Source organism: Equus przewalskii, chromosome 6 (assembly GCF_037783145.1).
Source record: "Equus przewalskii isolate Varuska chromosome 6, EquPr2, whole genome shotgun sequence".
NCBI lineage: Eukaryota > Metazoa > Chordata > Mammalia > Perissodactyla > Equidae > Equus > Equus przewalskii.
This window is the reverse complement of record NC_091836.1, coordinates 27886533-27905939: the sequence shown is the minus strand read 5'-3', so window position 1 is coordinate 27905939 and position 19407 is coordinate 27886533. Positions and strand designations below refer to the sequence as shown.

The 19407-nt window shown below is 56.2% G+C and overlaps 1 long non-coding RNA gene across 1 annotated transcript; it reads right to left on the bottom strand.

Annotated features, from left to right (window-relative positions):
• Positions 1-10560: 10560 nt before the first annotated feature.
• Positions 10561-15549, bottom strand: LOC139083866 (uncharacterized). Its single transcript, XR_011540891.1, has 2 exons — positions 13395-15549; positions 10561-13015 (listed from the first exon to the last, which is right to left on the bottom strand). It is a non-coding gene; the product is annotated as an uncharacterized lncRNA (long non-coding RNA).
• Positions 15550-19407: the final 3858 nt, after the last annotated feature.

Here is a 19407-nt window from a genome sequence, read left to right as displayed (position 1 = left end):
AGTGGGGGGTGGGTTGTAGAATGACCCTCTGGGCCTCTCTCCACAGGAGGGCGTCAGGAAGAGTCATCAGACCCCATCACTACAGGAATATCTGCCCAACGCTGGTCCTTCCTGATAAACAAGCAGGCAACAGCATTTAGAGGTGAGATCCCAGGCGCTGGGGTTGGAAAGGATCCTGGGGGTCATTGATTCTAGCCCTCAGCCCCCGGCTGAGCTGCTCGTTCATCATCACAGCTGTCGAGAGGTTAGCCAATCTGAAAAGGCCTTCCAGAGAAAGCTCCACCTGGTTCGGCAACAAGCATTTTGGTTAGGAAGTCCTTTCTCTGGTCTAACCTTGCTCCTGTGGCTTCACACCGTCTCCTCTGCTCTGATCTTGCAGAACAGGTCAGCAATGAGCCTTACCTTCCAGCACCTCCTCCACCGCTGCGCACCCCACCCAGCCTCCCCGCCTTCTCCTCCATTAGGGAAGCTCTGTCTCCTCCTGGGTCTCCAGGGCCTCCAAGCCTCACTGTAACCCTCCCCGAGCCCTCAGTGTCCCTCCTCAGCTGCTCAGCTGTGGGGCCCTGGTGGACACAGGCGTCCCTGCACATTCTCACTCTCGTGGGGAATTTTCCACCCCCGTTCCCTTGGGGGTTCCAAGCAAGGTGTCTCCTCCACACCAGCTCCCCCATACCAGGTCAGTTCACAGAGAAGACAGCCTGGAAATTGGGCTGCAGGCTGGGGGTGGGGGCTGCGAGTGGGAGGCAGAGACGCCCCAGGCAGACCACATCCTGAAGGCTGCTCCTCCCTCTGGGTCCAGCACCATATGAAAGAGTTGGGGCCTGGCCCTCACAGCTGAATGGTGACAGTCTACAGGGTTAAATATAGTCTGCAGGATAAAGACAGAACTCCTTCTCCTGGAGCATTTTGTTGTTAATTCAAGGATGAGAGAACCTCTTCCGGGCAGCAGGGCCTGGCCCCTGAAAGGGCAGGTCACTAAGCAGTGTCCCAGACTCAGAATGCTGCTGTCCTCTCCTATGGCCCCTCCCCAGCCCACTTCAAATCAGCACCAAGCCATTTCCTCCATTTTTCGCCAAGCCCTGGGGATGTGTCTACACCCCAGGGAAGTCCTCCCTCCAAACTCCATGCCCTCGGCATAGACCACCAGCGGTGGAAGGGCTTGCCGATCCTCTACTCTGACCCCTCATCCTTACAGAGGAGCGAACTGAGCCATAGAGGCTGTAAGAGCTCCTGAGGAAGCGAAGCGTGGTGAGCCATCTGGGGCACAGCCGTTATCCTTTCTCAGCCTCAGTTTCCTTATCTGTAAAATGAGAGAGCAGACCTATATCACAGGGTCCATAGAAGGTACAGCCCGTGAGAACAAGAATCTTTCCTTTGTTGTTACTGCTGTACCCCCAGTGCCAAGAATGAAAGTAGACATTTTTTTATTGATCTATATTTGTCATATAGTAATATTGTATAATTGAAGGTGTACAACGTGTTAATCTGATACATTTATAGATTGTAACATGATTGCCATTGTAGTCATAACTAGCACTGCTCTCCTGTTACATAGTTACCACTTTATAGTAGGTAGTTTTGATAGTAAGCGTGTTGGAATGAAAGGCTGTACATCACTGGTAGCTGCTCATTGAGTGGTAGCCCCAGCTCTTCAAGATCACAGCCAAGCTAGTGGGAAACTGGAGTTTCCTGACTCCTCAGGCCAGGCTACTTTCCACTCTGTCTCTGCCTCACCTGCATGGCTTCTGTCCCCTGCCCACCCCTCAGCCCTGCACCCCAGCCCCTGAGCTCTCCTTGGGGAACAGGCAATGAGGCAGAAGAGACGGAGTCTCTCCATAAAGAAGGGGCAGGCCACCCCTGTCCCCCCATCTTGTCACCACCCCATGAAGAGCAGAGACACAGCAGTGAGACGAAGCACATTTGTTTCCATGTTGTACAGAAGAACCAAAATAAATGCAAGTTTGGCAACACAGGGTCAGGGTGGGTCGGCCCCCCTCCCCCTCCTTGCTGAGCCACCGCTGTCTGCTCTTGGATATGAGAATGAGTTAACTCCTAGCCAGCCGCTGAGCTGGGAAACCATCTCAGCCCCCACCTGCAGCGCAGATCTGGGGGCCAAGGAGGCAGGAGACCCATACTCCTGCTCCTAGTTCTGAGGCCCCAGAGCCTTCCAGGGGCAAGGACTTCCCTGGCTGTGGCATGTGGGACTTAGGTCAGCTCTTGGAGGCCCCTTGTCCCCTCAGTTTGCTGCAACATGTCCAGAGAGGTTATGGAACATGGATCAGAGGGCAGGGGGAGGGGGGCATACAGTGGATTTTTGACCACTAGGGGCTGGTTCAAGGGCCATCCTGCCGGTGGCTGGGGCTGCGGGAGTTACCTTCTCAGGGCCAGGCTGAACCCCGGGAGAACAACTGAGCAAGGGGCTCCCCACACAGCTCAGTCAGTCCAGACCAGGGGAAGGGATGAGAGAAGAGACGGTCCCGTCCCAGCCTCCGCGGAGGCCACTTCCTGCATCCAGGGATGCTTTTTCCCTGTGCATCCCCAAGCCTTTCCCTGTGCAACACCAAGTTGCTCTCAAACCCTCCATTTCCCTCACCCTCTTATGCACAGGCACACACACACACGCACCAGGATCAGCCTCCCCAGAGCAGGAAGCTGGTCACTGCCCAGGGAATGAGGGTGGAGCCCTGCTGGGGGACAAGTGTGCCCAGACAGTGAGTTAGGCAGATGCTGGGGCAGTGGCACATCTGGAGTTCCACGCACTCCCCCCATCCCACCCCAGTGGGGGACATGCAGACTCCAGAGGGCTGGGAGAGTCAGCACGGGACCATGCAGGAGGCCTCAACTGCTGCCCCACATGTGCCCTTGGGCACCCCAAGGGAGGGAACCCCATCAAACTTGGAAGCCACAGGTTCCTACACACATGCCTGTCCTCACCACAGCCCTTTCCTGCGTGTGCACACACACAAGTCCGAGGAAGAGGTGGATTCAGATTCAATGAACAAAGAAGTGAAGCTGGAATGGGATCGAGCAGGGCCCAGAGCAGGGCTGTGCAGGACATGCCTTTTTGTAATGCACACAAAGAGGCCACCCCTCAGCCACAGCCCCGGGTATGGCAAGCCTCTTCCACTCCTGTGGGCCCTGTTTAGTTGCCACCCCCTCCAGGAAGCCTACCTGGATTCCTCTGTCCAGTCCTCTCCACCCCTCTGCAGGGAGCAGAGCTGCAGCATCACATATGGTGGGGAATCTAATTGGAACACTTTCTTCAGCCTTAAGTGAATTTTACATGCACGATACACGCATACGTAGACATGAATGCGTGCCTGTTCGTGCCACGCACACACAAACCACAAAAGCAGAGTGCTCTGCTTCCTGCCCCAGGGTTCCAGCTTCAGATGCCACAGTTCTGCTGTCCTGTCAGCATTTGTATGGGGGTGCTAGCTTGTGGGGTGACCGAGTGTGGCCTCAGTCCTTCCCTGGTGTCCTGGCACGGGCTCCTGGGACAGTGCGTGGCTAAGAGCACAGGTGGCAGAGCAGACAGACCTGGGTCTCTTTCGCCTGGACAGTGTCTCACTGTGCACTTTTTGGCACTCGCTCCTGCTCTGTGCTTGGGCTCCTTATCTGTCCATGGAACAAGTTGTGAGAATTCAGTGAGATCGTGGCCCACAGCACGCATTCAGTGAGGGTCGTTTCCATTCCTGTCCCTTGGTAAAGGATTCAGGAGACGATGTAGATGAGGGCAGATCCCAGCACAGGAAACCAGGAGGTTTTTCAAAATGTCCAGTCCCTCCAGGCAATGTCACCCTCTAATTCAGAGAGGACAGGAGAAGCCTGGACAGCTCTGTCTTGCCAGGACCTGGGACATGCCTAGAACGGCAACAGTCCCCACACCAGCTCGCTCCAGCTCCTGCAGAGAGCCCCTCCTCGTGCACAGTGCAGTGCGCACAGCTCTGGCAGACCCCTGAACCCCCCCTCCCCCCACACATACACCATGTGGCCTGCAGGACATTGAATGGGGCATGGGGAGTGAGCATGAGGGGGCTAGAGGGGGTATAGAGGAAAGGGAGGCAGCCCTGGCGGTAAATGTCAGGGCCCCACAGAGTCGTGCCAACCCCAGCCTGTGGTCACACGGACGCCCTCAGAGAAAGCAGGGCTGGGCTGGAGTCAGCCCGCGATGCCTGCCCTGCCGGAGACTTTGAGATGGCCCAGATCTTCTCAGGCTCCAGGTCCCCTTTGCTGCACACATACGGTGCACATGTGTGTAGCTAGACTAGAAGCCACCGAGTCCAGGACTTCTGAACCTGGAGACCTCGGCAAGCCTTCCAGCAGGTCTGTGAATACCCACAAATAGTAGGCAAAAGTGTCTGTATGTGCACACATGTTCCGTGCACACACGTGCCTTTGGACAGCAAGAGGGTCTATTTTCTCTAACAGATTTTCAAAGGATCTATGACCAAAAAGGCTAAGAATTGCTACCCTACATTTGTGTTCACTTTGCAGTTGAGGACAGTAGAACCCCGGAGGCTCACTCTCCATCCACCTCCTCAGCCAGGGCTGCAGCAGGACCGGAGGGGCCTGCTGCGTGGACCCACCCAGGGCTGAGCTGGGCTCTGCTCTCTCTCTTTCTGGAGTGACAGCCTCACCCCCTCATCTTCCTACTCACCCCATACCCACTCCTCCAGGGCACGGGGAGCCCTCTCACCAGCCACCTTGCCAGGCCCTTTGTGAAGGATGGGAGAAGGAAGCACTCCTGACAAGACCTGCACCCCGCCAGCCGCCAGGCGCCGGGAGCGGGGCCAAGAGGCAGGCACACGCGTGTTCAGCTGCACCCCTCAGCACGCCTGCCCCCAGAGCCTCGCGGCCTCCCTGCCTGCCTGGGAGAGTGATGAGTTTATCTCCACAGGACAGAGAGGTGCGTCTGACGGCAGAGATGACTCGGGCTGCGCTCCTCCATAAGCAGGCTCCTGGGGGACGGCTGGGAGAGATGCTATCGCTCCTGTTTGTCAGTCAGGCAGTCAGGAAAGACAGGCCTCCTCCCTGCCCCCACACCATCCCTACCCCCCAGTGCCCAGAGCTCAGCCTGGGCCCTCAGCAACGGAGGGAGCTGTAAACATCCCACAGGCACCTGGGTGCCAGGGCCCTGGGGACTCCGGAGATGAAAAATAACTCACCCAAGCCAGCCCCAACACTACCCACCTCTGAGAAAAAGAAAAAAGAAGCCGATGAACCTTGACAGCCCCACTTCCGGATCCTGATGCTTGAGCAGGTCTCTGGAGTTTTGGAAGTATCAGGGTTTGAGGGTGGAGGACACATCTGGCAGAGAAGGGACACATCTGGACCATTCCTGTGGACCCCAGGGGACCTCGCCTCCAGGGCCTATGTCATTGCAACCCTCCCACATTGGATCTCATCTTGGGAGCCACCTGCTTCTCTCCTGGAACTGCCCCCTGCCCAGGAGCAAGGGCACATGGACACAGCCTCTCATCCAGTCCGGGGTCCAGCTCCTCTCCTGGATAAAGGAAGATGGGGCCAAGGAGTCGGGAGAGTTGGAGACCAAGGCCTGCACCCTTGTGGGTCCAGCTGATCCCTGGCAGTATGCCTGGCACTGAGCTTGGGGCTGAGGGGATAGGGCCTCCAAGGTTTGGAGGAATGTCAGCCAGGCAGGAAAGAAGCCAAGAGGTCACCTGGGTCTCTTGGCTGGGAAAACCAAAACCCAAGAGAGGGGTGACCAGAATCAGCATCTGCTGACTTCCTGTCCAGGGAACCATGCTCAGAGGGAAGAGGTCTCACCAAGCCATGGCCATTGTGGCCAGTCACAGTTCATCAAATGTGACTGTGGTGAGGGGCCCCCAGGGCCGCTGCAGCCAGAAAGTCTTCCTGGATGAGGTGCCCTGAAGCAGCTGGCCCTATGCCTCCTGGCTCTTCCTTTTGTGCCCTGTCTCCCACCTTGCACCAGTGGGGACCCTGGCTCCCCCTCTCTCTGTGTCCCTCTTCAGCCTACCCAGTGAGCAGACCACCAAGGGGAGGGTTGGTGGCCCTCAGTGCACAGCACAGAGATCCTGGCAGCTTCCACCCGGGGCTGGGGCATTCCAGCCCCCAGCACTCCCCGCCTGCCCCTCCACCCTCTCTTAGAGCTCCTGTTGCTGAGCAAGAAGCTGTGTGTTGCAATGTAAGGAGCAAGGTCTCTATGGTACTTGCTAACTGTGTGGCCCCAGGAAAGACACTAAACATCACTGATCCTCAGTTTCCTTATCTGTAAATGAAATGGAGATGTAACGACAGCCTTGTTGTGTTACGAGAATTAGAGAATCTGGAACTCCCCAGATAACTCCTTGAGTGGTTATTACTATTATCGTTGTTGCTGTAATTCTTTGGGGGGACAAAGCAGAATGTGTTCCCAACCAGGCAACCTGACACAGAGAGCCAGGGCTGCAGGGTGAAGCCCCTCAGAGAGGATGGGATGCCTTGTCCACCCCAGGTAGACCCCCGGCAGCTCTGGGCCTTGTTCTCCCGTCCAGCTTCCTCCAGGAAGGCCCACCGGGAAGAATGGAAAGTCTGCCCAGCCGGGGACTGCAGAGATGGGAGAGTCTGAGAAGTGGGCTGAGGAAAGGCCCCAAAGAGTCCTTTTCCATCTTTCCTGGTCCAAACGACAGAACGCGAGGGCTAAGAGGGACCTCAGAAATCACTTGGTCCCCTGTCCCCATCCCATTTGATGGAGGAGGAAACTGAGGCCCAAAAGGGAACAATGTGTTGTCCGAGGTCACCCAGTGGCTGAGACCAGAGCTCCTGGCTCCTGGCCCAGTGTTCTGTCCACTGCTCAGAGCTAGCTGCCATCCTGTTCCCACCCAAGGGCACGCAACTACCCCCTCGCCCACTTCCCTGGAAACTCTAGGGTTTTCCCACCTGAAGACCATCTGTTTACAAGAGAGGCCTCTGGGAGAAGACGAGTGAATTGGGAACTACAACAGACACAGGCATCTCCACCCTAGAGGCACAGTGCCGGGTAGGTGCCTGGTCCCCCTCCCCCAGCCCTCGAAACACCCCCCAATTCACAAACACAGCCAGGCTTCCTGACTCACATGCACAGGAGCTATGAGCAGAGGGCGAAGGAGGCAGTGTGCCCAAGCACAGCAGACACCCCGTGAGTCTCAGGGCTATAGGACTGGGGTAAGGTACCCACACCAGGGTGGGTGGTGAGGAACTCTGAGAAAACAAACCTGAGACAGGTGCTTTGGGAAGGCACCCAGAAATGGACAGGGCCTCAGAGGCCAGACCCGTCTCACAGCAGCCCCCCAACCCCCACTCTTAACCCCCCCAACTGCCCCCTGCCCCAGACTCTGGGCTTCCCCTCTCCCAGCCCTGGCTCGTCTCCACTGCCCGGAAGGGATGGGGACAGCCATGGGAGTGTCTTAGTCAGCCTTGGGGAGGCCTTCATGGTGGTGGCCTGCGTCCTGGGGCCTGGGCCCGGCTGTGGCCTGAGTCTGGTCAGGGTTCCCAGCAGGCCTCCCAAGCTCTTCCTCTGCCAGGCACACACAGAAAATGATGACTTGGCCCCTCCTGGAGTGAAACGAGCAAAGATGCCCAGGTCCCTGGGAGGAGGCCACTGAGGGCATCAGCACTGGGCGTGCTGGGACCCCCTACATACACCTTTGGGGAGCCTTGGTGTGGGGTGGGTTCTGGTCCCCACTCGGCCACTGCCGTCACCCCTATGAGTCTGTTTGGACCAAATAGGTGACTTCTAAGCTTTTTTTTTAGAATTGAAACTTTTCTTTTTTTTAACAAAGATGATCGTACTCGTTTCCGAGCCCTAGCAAATCGCCACAAACCAAGTGGCTTACGACAACAGAAATTTATTCTCCAATCGTTCTTGAGGCCAGAATCCAAAACCAAGGTGTCAGTGGGCAGCGCTCCCTCCTTAGGCTCTAGGAGAGAGGCCTTCCCGAGCTCTTCCCATTTCTGGTGGCTCCAGGTGTCTGCGTACTGCCACTGTTTGCCCCATCTTCACACAGCCTTCTCCAGGTCCCTCCTTGGCGTGTCTCTTATAAGGACACTTGTCTTTGGTTTTAGGGCTCTCCCAGATGATCCAGGATGATTTTAACCTGAGATCCTTTAACTTAATCACATCTGCAAAGACCTTGTTTCCAAATAAGGTCACATTCGCAGGTTCTATTGATTAGGACACAGGTGTATCCTTTAGGGGGCCATCCATTCAAACCTCCCCCCATGATCTCATTTGAAACCCCATTTATCCCTCAATGTGCTAAGGAACAGTTTGGAATGAGGGTGAAAGCTGGACCTTTATCCCCCTTCTCCCGTCTCCCCCTCCACTCCTCCTTCCCCATGGCAGGGCTTCGCAAAGGAAGCACGAGACATCCAGGTCCCCTCCACCACTGCCATGTGGGGCCTCACAGGAGGTGGCCTCACTCTCCATGTGGCTCCTAGAAGTCCCCACAGAACCAGAGTCAAGCTTGGCGGCCACAGTCTCGGGGCCACCACGCAGTTAGTCTCGGGTTCGTTGGCATGTGGGAGGAGCGCCTCCTGCACCGCACCCCCCACCCCACCCCGGCCCCAGAGCTGAGGGAGCTCCTGCTCTGATGCTGGAACTCCAAACCCTGGCCTTGCTTCTGCCTCCTGGGCAGCAGGGGTGCAGGGAGATGGGGAGGGATGACGTCCAGGTACAGGAGGGTGGCAGGGAGGTGGTAGAAGCATGGCTGGAAACGGCGGGCATGAGATGCCAGGGAAAGGATGGGGAGCCTGGAAGCAGTCAGCATCCCCACCTTGGCCTCCAGCCGGTGGGCAAGGGAGGCCCAGCCTTGAGGGAGGAGATGGGGGTCCCTGGTAATATCTGTGTGAACTGCTGGGGGTTCCCTAAGGAAGAGGGTCACAAAGCCCTACCCCCAGGGGCAGCAGATGCAGAGCTGAGCTGATGGCTTCTTCTGTGCAGACTTTTGTATGACCTTGCATAGGTCATGCCACCTCCCAGAACCTCAATTTCCTCGACTGTAAAATAGAGATATAAATGACACTTTCCTCAAAGGATTGCTTGGGGGCCCCCATAGAGGAAGACTGTCACAAGCCACCTGGAGGGGACTGCACACAGCGGGGAGCAGGCCACCTCTCCTACAGCTGACCTCTGGGTGCAGCATGAGGGACCTGGACCAGGCACATGAAGATCCTGGGGACTCAGCCTGGAAGCCTGCTGGGAAGACGCGGGTCTGGACCAGAGCAGGAAGGAGGGGTGGGGCAGGGAGTGGCAGAGGAGAGGGTGGAGGCCGAGATGGGAGCCCTCCCCAAGGACAAGGTCCAGGTACCCTCTTCTCGGCAGCTGGACTTCCCCGCCCTGTGAGCAGCATGTTTGGGGCAGGGAGTCCCTCTCACCGTGCCCTCTGCTCCTGCCATTGTGCCTAGCACAGGGCTGGCACAGGCGGAGCCCACTTGACAGAGGCTGGGTAGGCGTTGAGCTGAGCTGCTCACCCAGAAGGTGCTAATTGAGCTGATGAATTGAGCCAATTACCTCAGCCTCCCGGGAGGGCTGGGAGCAGGCCTGGTTCTTGGGGAACAGGTGTGAGGCTGCAAGATGGGCTGAGGGAGGGAGCCAGGCCCGCGAGGGTGGAGGCTGCGCTCTGCACCCCAGGCCTGCCAGCCTGCGCAGCTCAGGATGGAGGGTGGACGGTGCCCACTGGAGCCTGGAGCTAGGTGGGTCTGGGCCCTGGGCAGATCCAGGAGGGAGCCGGCAGAGGGAGAGGCAGGCTGGAGGATGTGCAGGGACCCCAGGACAGGAAGGCGGTGCACACGGCAGGCAAGTGAAGGATTCCTCGGAGAAGTGAATTACCCTTTCCTGTGGAAACTTCTGCTAATTTTGGAGCGTGAACGACGGTGAGAGCGAATGTGAAATCATCACGGCCCAACATTTAGGACGAGTGGGAACAGCGCGAGCTGCCACCGACCTTTACCTCGGCTGGTCCGGGAGGCGGGAACCATTGTGGCTGCCAGTTTACAGATGACGAAAATGAGGCCAGGGGCTGCCACGGGGCTCACCCAGCTGACAAGTGAGGGAAGCAGGACCCAAACCCGAGTACTCCAGGATGCAACAGCTCCATGGTCCACGGCCTGAGGTGTGTGTGGGGCTTGACGGTCAACAAGTGTGAGTCTGCATGTGAGTTCACGTGAGTGTGGCAATGGTGTGTCTGTGAGCGTGTGAAGATGACATGTGACTGTGAGCTGGACCGGCCCAAGCCCAGTTGAAGGCCAAGGACAGTCCATCGACCTTGGGGAGGAAGCGCCACACCCCAGCCTGCGGGGCACAGAGTCTCCTCTGTCTCCTGCTTCCCCCATCCCCACCGTCACCATAGTCCCCACCCACATCCCCGTGTGCCTGACTCGTGCAGTAATTTCCCACCTCCACGCCTGCTCCCCCAATTATGTCTCCACATGGAAGCCAGAGGGCTTCAGAAATCACAGATCTAATCATAACCCATTTTTGTCTCGTTTTGTTTGTTTGTGCAAGTGGCATGTCTCTTTCTTTGTGTAACGGAAACTATACCGATGTCAGGACAAAAGTACTTTCTTCAAAAATCAACTTTACTGACACAATTTACATAAAACAAAATGCACCCATTTTAAGTGTATAGATAATGAATTTTTTAACCACCACACCATCCTGTTTCCAGCATCTCAGGAAGTTCACTCTTATCCCCACCCAGTCAACACCCGGCATCCTGCCATCACCCACCCTGAGCAATCGTTGATCTGATTTCCATCGCTGTACGTTGGTTTTGCCTTTTCTAGAATTTCATATAAGTGGATTCCTGCAGGGTATGCCCTTTGGTGTCTGGCTTCTTCCACTCAGTGTAATGTTTTTGGAATTCACCCACATTGCTCACATCTCAGGAGCTGGCTCCGTCCATTGCTCCATAGCATTCCATCGTATGGATATACCACTGTTTGTTGATCCATCCACAAGTTAATGGATATTTGGGTTGATTCCAGTTTAGGGGCTATTATGAATAAAGCTGCTATGAATATTGCATGTCTTTTTGTGTACATATATTTTTATTTCTTTCGGGTAAATACAGAAATTGGAGTAGAACTGCTGGATATAATAAGTACATGTTTAACATTTTAAGAAACTGCCAAGCTGACCCTTAGGATAAATTTTTAAACTCTCTAGCCTGAACTTCAAGGGCCTGGCCCCTTCTTTCTTTTCAGCCTCATCTTCCCTCTCTTTCACCTTGCTTACTGCATGTCAACCACACTCTTTCTTCTTGTTTCTTTAAAGTGTCAAGCTTCTTTTGACCACAGGTCCTTTGCATGTGCTGGTTCCTCTCCCTGGAATGCTTTCCCTGCTCTTCTGTTCTTCAGATGTCATCTTAATATTCATTTCTCGGGGGGCCTCCTAACCATACCCCACCCCACTTATATGTGGTGCTCCTCAAAACTCCCTGTAGTTTTTTCTTTATGACACACATCTCAGTGATAACTACACAGGATTACGTGTACATGGTATGATTTCATGTTTCCTGTTCCTCCTGCACTCTAGGCCCTGCAAGTGCAGGAATCATGCCCCTGGTCTCCTGTGTGCCCAACGCCTGACACATAAGAGCTGCTCAATAGATATTTCTGGAAGTTAAATGAAGGAGGCTGAGCCCCAAGGCCCACAGGCCAGGACGGGGCCTGTGGGCCCTGCCGAGGAGCCTGGGAGCCCACCCCTTGCAGGGAGGCCTGAGCAGCCAGGCCGGCAGCGGCAGCGATTGCCCCAGATCCAATGACTGGGTGGGGGAGGGAGGGAGGGACGCAGGAAAGCAGAGGATGACTCATCTTCGGAGACACGTGGCAAGGGGAGAGGAAAATGCAATTCAGCAGCTTCTTGACCTTTCCTTTGTGCGGGGACAAATGCTCCAGCCCCGTGAGCAGGGGGTGGCAATTAGGTACTTCCAGAGTGGGGGAAAACACTTGCCTGGGCCGCGAGCAATAAATAACTAGAGAGATTTCTCAGGCACAGAGAGAAGGCATGTTGCCCACCCGCAGCCTCTGCCACTGCCCCCTCATCCCCATCCCACTGGCTATGTGCAGCTCTGAAGCTGGGAGACAAGAATGCCCTGGAAAGATAATGGTCTCCTCTCGGAGGGACAATGCAAAAGTAGAGGAACCTTCCTTTTCAAAAGGCAAAGGGACAGCATGGCGCAGGTCAGAGGACAGGCACTTGCTGCCCCCAGCCCACAGCACCAGGATGAGGCCAGGGCGCCTCGTGCCTAAGTGAACCATGCCGGGGCGGAGGGTGGGGGGGGATCCTCAGATTTCCTTTCCTACCCCTGGAGAAGTCAGGCCCATAACGGGAGGGTGGACGCTGGAGCAGACTGTAAACAGGGGAGGGTCCACTTATCGGTGAGACTCGTCTGTGCAGGGCGGACTGAGGCAGCGTGGCCCATGGCTCTGGGCAGTGTGACCTGATTTGCTGAAGCAATTCCCCTGCCCCCAGCAAGAAACTGGGAGGGCGGGGCAGGCTCTCAGCCTAATGGGGAATCGGTTCCAAGGCCGTGCACAACCACAACTGCTAATGGACACCGACATCCCTCCGGGTCATCATCCAGAGCTCATCTGTAGCACGTCTGGCTTTTAACATCTCACTGACCACACCTCCCCCGTGCTTCTATGACCTTTTCTCCTTCATGTGGGCCTTGGTGTCTTGTTCCTGAGAGGGTCTGAGTCAGTCTGCCACCAGGCCCCTTGCTCCCACCCCACTAGTATACACCTGAGATCAAGCGTGTTAGCTGGGTCCAGCCAAAGGAAGCGAGCAGGATCTTGCCCCTCTGAGCTGCCAGAGCCTTTGAGGAGCTGCCGAGCTGACAGGTGAGGACCCGGGGGCCAGAGTCCAGGGCTAGTCACGGATCTCACCATTTCTCTGGATTCTTGCAGGTGTAGCCACTAATGTCAGGACCCAGGTTAGGGATGGCAGCTACGCAGACAGTGAAAGCACGGATTTCCAGTGAGCCGGGTCACCTCACCAAGCCTTGGTTTCCTGATCTCAAAATGGGGAAAGAAAGACCAAGCTGGTCAGAATTAAATAAGGTAAGTATTCCAAAATACGGTAGCTCATATTATGAATAAACCTTAAATTCTATCATACAAATCCTCACATTTGTAAAGTGTTTTATTGTCTAAGAAACATTTTCACATGTATGATCTCATTTGATCCTCAAACAATCTTGTAAGTACACAGGACGGACACTACTAGCCCCATTTTACAGATGTGATAACAGAGGCCCCAAAGGGTAAAAGAAATTTGCAAATTCCACACGACCACATGAGTATGCAAAACCAGAACTAAAACCTCCCAACTTCTGGCCTGAATTTTTTCCCCACTGGACTTCCACTTTGCCGTGCAAATAAATGCCTACCTCCTGGGATCCCCTGGGTCCAGCGTGCCACCCAGCAGCCTGAGGATCTTCAAAGGCTTCGTGGAGGCCTCAGGAGCTGAGGCCCGCCTCTTGCAGCTGAAGGAAAAGGTTTGGGGTGAACACAGCTGAAGGTCCTCAGATGATGCACATGCCTGGGAGATGGGGATGAGGCTGTAGCCCGCGTCGGGGCTGAGGCAAAGAATTCCCCTAAAGAAGTTCAGAAGGGAGGTTCACAGGAGTAGAAGGGAGGAGAGTAATACCCACAGGAGGGGAAGATAGTAACATAGGCCCTCCTCCCAGCCTCCCAGATAGGAGGTCCTTACAAAACAGATGAATAGTGGAAGGACCCAAGAACGACCCTGGGCACCGGTTCTTCCCATAGCAGAACCTGGAAAGTGAATTGAATCCTTCCTGCAAAAGGTAAAAATATTCATTATCCGTTCGTGGAGGTCAAGAATCGAGAGCTTGGAGGGGAGACTCTGGCTCACCTTCCCTCATGTGGATGCAGTCAAGGTGTCGGCCGGGGCATGGGCATCTGAAGGCTTGACTGGCCCAGAAGGTCCAACTGCAAGGGGGCTCACTCACGCGGTTTGGGCAGGAGGCCTCGCCTCCTCCCTACAGGGGCTTCCCGTAGGGCAGCTTGAGTGTCTTCATAACACGGCAGCTGCCTCCCCAGAGCCAGGAGAAAGCCACAGCACTTTTCATGACCTTTCATGACTTTTCAAGGGAGTCACACCCATCGCTTCTGCCTTATCCTACTTGTTAGGAGTGAATCTCTAAGTCACTCAAGGGGGGAGAATTAGGCTGCACCTTTTTAAAGGGAGCGTTAAAGAACCTGCGGACATATTTGATACCATCCCAAAGGATCAAAGAGCCTCAGACAGGCAGAGAGCGCTCAGAACAGACCCAGGAGACGACCTGCAGGTCAGGATAGTATCCTGGAGGCCCCACCTCCCAGCCAGAGTCCTGACTCCTGCCCTCATCGTTGCAATCACCTTGGCTACCCTGGGTTAAGGGGACCAGATGCCCCAGGGCCATCGCTGAGACGCAGGAAGGAGAGGGCTGCCAGGGCGCGGAGGAGGCCGCCTCACTCACGTCTGAGCACATGGTGGGAGGAGAGATTGGGGTGCTGCTGCTCCGGGCCGCCTGCTACCCTGCCTTCAGCTTGGGGGAGGAGGGCTCCATCTCCACCCTGCATGGCTTACAGGAACACGTCTGGGTCCCCCCTTGACAATCCTCATGGGTCTGGAAAGAGACTGCCTTTCCCTGAGTCCTGGCCAGTCCAGGGACAAATCTCGGGTTGTAGTGCTCAAGCCTGCCTTGCCCAGCTCCCTTCTAACCACCGGGCCCATTCCCAATGCTGACAGGGCAGCACCAGGTACCACCGACCCCTGGCTGCTAGCTTCATACAATTGGATCAAAAGTGGACACCTGACCCAGCAGGAGAAAAGTCATTGGCTGACCAACAGCCAATCAGATACTCTCCCTTAGGATTTTAGCACTAAGGGGTGGAGTCTGGGAGCCAGTGCGGGGCTGGGGCTGGGGCTGGGCCTGGAGTGGGGGGCCGACTGGTCAGGGCAAGCTGGGGGGGCCGGAGCTACTATTTTGGGACCATGTGTTGATGAGCAAGCGAAGAAAGCTGATCTGCAGAGGAAGGCAGGAAAAGGGAGTACAGAGAACACAGGGATGAGACCCAGCGTGGCATCAGAGGGGGAGGCTGGCAGGAAGGGCAGTGTGCTGAGTTCCCGGTGCTTCTCAGCTCTCCCGAGGCCTGGATGTTCTTCAGGGAATCCAGAGGGACAAAATTCGACACTGACTCAACTCAGCGCTGGCGTTTTCTTCTGGCACCACCATTTCTGTTCCTCCTTATCTCCCCGTGGCTGGTTCCCAGCAGCGACGAGAAATAAAAGTCTGACCCACGGTGGATGATTCCCCTCTCAATCTCCCCAGGCTGAGGCGAGCAGGAAGGACAACGCGTTTACAGAAAGAGCAGCCCCAGGAGGCTGGCGTTGACCTGGGCAGTGATGCTGCAGCCAGAGCGAAGGAGAGGGGAGGCCGAGCGGCTGGACGCAGAGCACGACGACGCTACTTCATTCTTCCCTGGGCTCCTCTTGCCCTTGAGATTGCATCATTCATTTTACAGTCGTGTAAATTCCTGCAAGAGTAACCATGCCCATCTTCAAATGCGAGTCCAGTAGAACAGACTTTTGAATTATTCATCGGTTCATTCAACAAACGTTCGTTGAGTGCTTTCTATATGCCAGGCCCTGAACTGAGTACAAACCAGAAATCAACCCAACCCCTGTCCTCAGGGAGCTCCCAGGCCAGCGGTGGTGGTGAGACAAGGAGAGCACTCGTTAAGAGACATACAGGAAAGAGCCGTTAGTAGCTCCTGGGAGAGACAGTCAGGCAGGATTTACATGGGAGAGAAGGACATTCTGGATGAGAGAATGAGGAGGCAGCAGGCTGTGGTGGGAAAAAACACTTGACAAGAATCCAGGAGGCCTGGGTGGTAGTTCTCGTTCTGTCATTAACTCAGAAAAGCCCCTTCCCCTTTCTGGGCCTCAGTTTCCCATCTGTCACCGAGGGAGGCTGACTTAGCAGCTTTGGCATTCAAGAGTCCACGGCAGCAGGTGCTGGGGGCGATGGTTGGGGAGTGGAGCTTTTCCATAGTTTGCTGTCATTCAGTGGCTTCCCAGACAGCTTGCCTGGGCCAGATGGGCAACTGCCCCCGACCAGGCCAGGGGGGCCCCATCTGGTAACACTCAGCCTCACCCTCCTGTGAGCACATTGTTAATCCAACAAGGGGAGGACCCTGGCTTCCAGCCCTGGGATGGGGGTCCAGGGGTGACGCTGCAGCCTGGCCTGTACCTGAGAACCTTAAGTGCCTTGGCAAGGTGCAGGGCACCGTCAGGGAGGACACCCTTTCTCCACCCTGCTCAATGAGCTCACTCACATGGGTTTGAAAGCAAAAAGACAGCAATAGGTCGCTTTACTAGGTTCCAACCTGGTAACCAGCCTCCCAGGATGGTGTCACTGTTCCAAAGTGTACTTCTCAGCAAAGGGCCCAATAAACGTTGTGATTATGTTAATCTGCAATTTCTCTGAAATGGTTTGACTTCAGTCTCCTTAGGGAAACATACTGACCACCTTAGGGAAACAGAGGCAGGATGAACCTGGGACTTATACTAGGAGCAGAGAATAGCCCAGCATGACTGGTACGGAGGGCGCCTTGAATAGAAATAAGACTAGCGCGATTGGCTGAGGTCAGATCAGGGAAGATCTTACATGCTGGGCCAAGGAGTTAGATTTCAGAGTGGAGGAGTGGCTGATGGGAGATGAGCTTAGAAAAATATCCTGATAGCAGTGAACAACATGGGCCCATGTCAGGGGGCAGGAGGGGACTCATAGCAGCTGGGAGAGCACTTGGGCAGGAGCCTGAACCAGGCAGAGAGAGCAGGAATGGAAAGGAGCAGGAGCGGGCAGATGGAAGAGATTATGCAGGAGGGGGAACCCCCGGGACTTGGCCACGCCAGTGGGAAGCCAAGGAGGGGGACGAAAGGGGCAGAAGCCTGGGAAAGTTCCAGCTTTCCTTCCCAGTACAGATCCAGGAAATGACACACCTAGAATCACAAAATACCCTAAGACTCTGTCTACATAGCACCAAATACCCACGACTCAAAACATTCAGAAAGCCCGCAGATACTGTCAGGTCCCCAGTATCTGGAAAGCCATTCTACTCTTTGTCTAGATGCTTGCAAAGGGCATGGGCAGAATGGGGCTCCTCTGCCCTTTGTGGTCCCCCCAAAGCCCTCTGCAGGGAGGCAGCAAAGAGCCAAGGTGCTGGGCGAAGGGGGAGCCAAGCCTCCTGCTCTCATCAGAAGCCACGCCAGTATTTTTAGCGCCGCAATCAACAGCAGGGCCTCTGGATCGGCTCAGGCAGCCCGGGCCGAGCAGGGCTGTTAAAAATGGAACAGCACACGCTGCAATCAGTGGTGGCGGGCGAGGGGCACCCGGCAGGGCAGCAGCTGTGGCATCTGAAGCTATTGGCCCTCGAGCTGGCAGAGGGGAGCCTGGCAGAGGGACGGGTGGAGCAGCCTCCCAGAGTGTGCTGGAGCTCTGAGGTCATGCTGTCCCTTACCCTCATGTCCCATCCCCACGATGCCCCAGAAGCACCCAGCAGTCAGGCCTCTGCCCCAAAGCACTGCACACACGTGCTCTTTACTGTGCCAGACGCCCCACCATCAGCATCCACACCCTGCCGTGTCCCGGGAGGCCTCTCTGTAATGGCTGAGCATGGGTGCCTGGGGAGCCTCAGGGGGATAGGGGAGGAAGATGGACAGTGCTGCCCAGGGCTGGAGGACGGTGAGCACCAAGGAAGCTGGGCAGAGCGGGACACAGAGGGCCTATCCTGCCCGCTGAAATGGGGGAACCAACTGCTGCCTCCTCTGCTGCCCCCCCTTCCCCGGTCTGGTAGGAAGCACAGCTGCCCTGAGATCCCCCCGCCGAGACTGTGTCCCTTCCAGGCTGGGGAGATGCAGCAGGCAGCCTGGGACAGGGCACATTTACCACAGTGAGACCCAGGAGGCCTGGGTTTCCAGCCATTTGTGCCAGTCTCTGACAGCTTTGGGGCCTCCAGCAAGCGACCTCCCTTCGCTGGCCTCCATGGTTTATCTGTAAAATGACAAGGCTGGAGTAGAGCACAGACATCCCAGATTCTTTGCTCTGCCAGCCGGCTGGGTGCAGAGTGATGAGTGCTTCAGAGGCCCTGGTCACACCCCTTCCTCCACCCAGAGCAGAGGACTCCTTGCGGAGCAGAGCTTGGCCCCACGAGAGGGACTGCTCCCGGTGCCCCTGCGCGAGCAGGAGCCCACAGGATGGGTTGACCTGGGATGGTTGGGCATCATTATCCTGCCCAACCAGGAGCTGAGAGGGCTCCACGGGGGTGCAGAGAGGACAAGGAGATGGACAGGGAACCCAGGACACTAGAGTTATCAAAGTAGAAGGGACCTCAGAGGCCGCACTGTCCCATACCCTTATTTTGCAAACACTACAGCTAAAATGAGTGGAAAGAGAGAGGGCACCAGGGACCCAGGCACGGGACATCCGAAGGCAGGAGCCAGGTCAGCTTTCTGAGTCCTTCCCCGGATCCCAGGTCCTTCAAGTGCCCCTTCCATAGGGATCTCCAGAACCCCCGATTCACCCCAGCTGAGCCTGAGCCTCACAGACAGGCTGTGGGGCTTTGCAGCCGTCTGCCAGTCTGCACGCGGGAGGGTGGGGGCTGCACTGTTTATTGAATTCGTGTACGAGCATAAATCTGCGTCAACCTGCCTCAGAACAATGTTCAGCTGGCAGATGTGCTGTCTCAGGAAGACGCTTCGCTGTCTGTCCCAAAACCCTTTACTCCCCAGTGAGACAGAGTCAGGCCTGACCAGCTGGGCACCTCACATGAGGAGGCACCTTGACAGGTCATCCCTTCCATCCCCCTGCCTTGCTCCCCTGGCCGTAACCATGCCAAGTCAGCGTCTCCTTAACGGCATGCCCTGGACAAATGTGCTCTGTAGCTGGCTGGCCCTGCAGATGTTCAGCAGCTGGAGGAGTCCCCACCAGGCATGGGAAGCATCCTGCTGCCTTCCCTGCCAGGACCAAGCTGCGCCGGGGCTCCTGGAGCCAGTGGTGGGAGGAAACACTCCAGTTCTCCCACCTGTCTCTGGCTGCCCTGCAGGCATCACATCCTCCCACCTGGAAGGGGGGTACCCACACCCAGGGTGTGCAGACTAGAGCACCCCAAGGCTGGCATATGGCAGAGCCACGTACGTCACCCTGGTGTGGGTTGGTGGTGCATCTCGTGTTTCCTCAACACCTCGGAAGGCGGGATGAGAATCTGCCGTCTGACAGCCTCAGGCCCCACAGCCTGCGGCAGGCTCAGCCACACACCTAGCGCTGCAGATGGCTGGGCCAAGCCGGGGGAGGGGCGATGTGGTCTCCCTGCTGCTCCTGCTGCTGCTGCTGC